Here is a 3,779-nt window from a genome sequence, read left to right on the forward strand (position 1 = left end):
ACCACAAATCCTAGGTAAAATTATAACTCGTGTGGGATCACCCTGACCTGAGGGCCATAGTTTGAAGACTTTTAAATCTACACAAAATGAGGCTCTTTCTCACAAGTTTTGTCATTTTTATCCCACCATATTTCCAATAATTCTTGAACATATCCTTGGGATGATGACAGATCCTCTATTCAAACAAATTCAAATCCTCTTTAACCAAGGGTGCACTATGCAATGACTGATTGAAAATGATCCAGTCATTTGGGAGAGCTAAAAAGTGACAATTTGAGCACCAACCGTGCAGTCTTATATCTGAAATACTTTGACTGGAATAGTTTAATTCAAATTTAAGCTCTGATGATCTAAAATGGATTAAGGATGTTACTGAGGCCATCTGTATAAATTTATGGAAACCTAGAAAACTGACCACATATCAGTAACAATACTCAATATTAAACACCTTACTGAGATGAAAACTTTGAGTTGTAGTATAATCTAGTTAAGTAATGTGATATTGTTTTACTGTCCACTGGAATGTCTCAAAAATTACACTCAATAATAAGCAGCAAAATGCCAAGAAGGGGGTTCCAAAGTCACTTCTACGAGTTTGAACTTACAACAAAATAAAAAAAAAAATGTGAAACGTAGATCTCTCCCAATTTTGTAAATATACACAAAAGGCAGCCTAAAAAGAATAGAGAGAGCCAGAAATCCACACCGGGTTATTAAAGGCATGTATGGAAGGCAATCAAATCAATATGATATGCAAATGAATAAAAGGCATTCAAGATAAATGTACAATTGGATACATTCTACTAGAATTTACTACACCTCTGTAAGATCTCAGTTTAATCTTCATATGAGATATACAGTATCTTCTTTGTCATTGTTACCACTTCGGACAAAATTCAATTAAATCTGGGGAAAAAGCACCTTGGTCCTTGCTCAGTATATAAAAGATGAAACTATGACCTGTAAAAGAATGGCCAAAACCAATCAAAGAAAGGAGCACATTAACATTCAAAAACACACTGTTGGTTAAACGGTGGGTGAAGATACCTTGTTGAAGGTTCTGATGTGTTGATGCAGAAGAGAATAGCAAGTGAGATGTGGAATAATCAAAGTGGCTTGGAACAGAAGGCAATACAGCAAAGCAGAATAGCAAAGGGAATCAACAAGACACTGAAATGGAGAGAGTGCCATAGAGAGAGACATATGTGGCCTGCTAAGCTTTGTGATTAAGAAACTTTGGCATCAGCCAGAAGAGCAAAGGAGAAAAGATAAAAGTTTATGAGATGAGACGGCAGAGACTGATGAACCAAACTGATGGTGTTTCACTGTCCTGTCAGAATGGGACTTTATACCTTGAAATCCATAGAAAATCTACCAAAAATAGATTTAATGAAAATGCCTTAAAAGGGGAGCTTCAAGATTGATGCATTGCTATGAGTGAAATTTTGAACATGAAAAGAGGGAAAGACAGAAAGTCCTTTTTGGCTTAAAGGAGAACTGGAAATTGAACATTAATTGGTTCCTGAAAAAAAAAAAATTAAATTTAAACACTCCAATAAAAGGAGATGAACAATTTAAGTACTTCACAACTAAAAAGCTTACACAGTAAAATTCTGGCATATATGTAAATATGAATTACACTAATAAATTTCTAACACTAAATAGCAAAATCACTGAGAGTAATAACAACACAATTGGAAGACCACATAAACAAATTGCAATTTGACACATCTACCTACACAGCTTTCAATCAAAATGAAAATATTAAAAATGAATAAAAACTATTGTCAAAATTTAAGTAATTACAGTACATCCTCTTTAATACTTATTGTAAGAATATAAGTAACATATACGTATATAAAAATACTGTAATAAAAAAAATAGTGTGGACAACAGGAAGGTAGTCTGATCACCCTGTGGTAACTGAAGAAATTCTTAATGAATACAACAGCCTCATTACAACTGCCATTATCCATCCCATGAAATTAAGAGAAAAATGTTTATCAAAATTTTCTACCAAAATAATAGAAATTGTTTCACCTGAAAACCACAAGCCACTTTGAAATTTTTTTTTTTCTAGGACTAAGTGGAGCACACAAAAAATAAAAAATGACTTAAATTTTTAAACTGCATAGCACAAATCAGCCCTCTTTTTACATTTATACTGAAATAAAAGTGAAGAATTTACCACCTTTGTTAGTAGTGATTAAGTTAACTGGTATGTAAAACATACAACTGGATGAATCTCACAGCCAAGATGGATAAACAGAGTCTTCTCATGGAATCCACTCGAGCTATGTTTGTGACTGTATAGTACAGTATGACAAACTGTATTCCTGTTGTTCTTACAAGATTAGGACTTTATACAGATTGTCCACTCATATTCCTGTGTAAAATTGATAGGGCCCTTATTATGGCTTCATCCTGACCATGGGGGAAGGCTTGGAAAAATTTCAAACTTGAATCTACACAACACAATGAAGTTTCCATACAAGTTTTGCCATTTCTGGCATTTAGTTTAAGAAAACAAGATTCTAAAATGATCCCTTCTCTTATATTTCACAGATTTTTTAATCATCTCCTCCAGAGGTACAAACCCGAACCCTCTTCACTCAAAAGACGCTTGGTTCCAGTGTTTACAAAGATGATGTAAATAATATGAAAAGTTTACACTCCACAGACAAAGATCAATAGTAATGCATACATACAATAGACAGACAGACATTCAACTAACTTTAAAAAAAAAAAAAATTATTTTAGCTTTTGGTTTGGATGAGCTAAAAAGTGTGCAAAGCACAATAGCTTTTTTTTTTTTTTTTTTTAACTTTAGTGCTTTTGGCAAACATTATAATAAGTCATTATACGTTTTAGCTTTTGAATAGCTGATAGAGATATGCATCATGGTAAAATCCTAAAAATTTACTTCTTTAACTAGCTTTTTTCAAAAGGTACCAATGAACTCTGTGGCAAAGCAGATTTGCTCCTTTGTTCAATTGTGCTCATTTCTCGACTTTCCACTTTGGAAACGGCTGCTAGGTGACTGTGTTGCAATACTTTCCCAAAACCTTTTCAAAGTGTGCCTCTTACCAATATGCAACTGTTGCTACTAAATAAAAGACAATTCATAACTTAACAAACAATATTCTTGAAAGGTTAATGATATTGTGAAAAGGGGAGATTGTAAATTCAACTATCAATCAAGCAACTGGTGGGGAGATCTGCAGTGGAAGGCAACCATTCGAAAAGAAAATGCAGAATGACTGAGAGATGGAGATTCTTACACCAATGCCATATGAAAAATGAACATGGCAGGATATGTTCAAACCACATAAAAGGGTCCCTTGTAAAGCAATAGTACTGCAGTTTGTACTCTTGCAGGAATAAGTAGATACAGATTTAATTTAGCATACTATGAAGAATGATCACTTCAACTAAGATGACTTACCCTAATTCTAAACTTTAAGAACCTGTTACTAGTACATCTGCCAGTTTTATAAAAGATATATAAAATTTTCTGGATAAGTTGCATTTTTCTCTGATGTACAAAGTAAACCCATTATGTAACATGAATGGTTCCGTTCTTATGCCACAATGTAACACAAAAACCGGCATAACAAAAGACATCATAAAAAATGACAAGAAAACCTTACTTTTAACCCTTCGGGTGTCTTGAAAATGACATAACTTAGATTTTGATTGAGCTTTTCATAAAAAAAAAAAAATAAATAAACATTTTGACCATTTTGCTGTTTTGAGCCATATTAAAGTTCCAGTCTTCT

This window comes from Macrobrachium nipponense, chromosome 16 (genome assembly GCF_015104395.2).
Source record: "Macrobrachium nipponense isolate FS-2020 chromosome 16, ASM1510439v2, whole genome shotgun sequence".
Lineage (NCBI taxonomy): Eukaryota > Metazoa > Arthropoda > Malacostraca > Decapoda > Palaemonidae > Macrobrachium > Macrobrachium nipponense.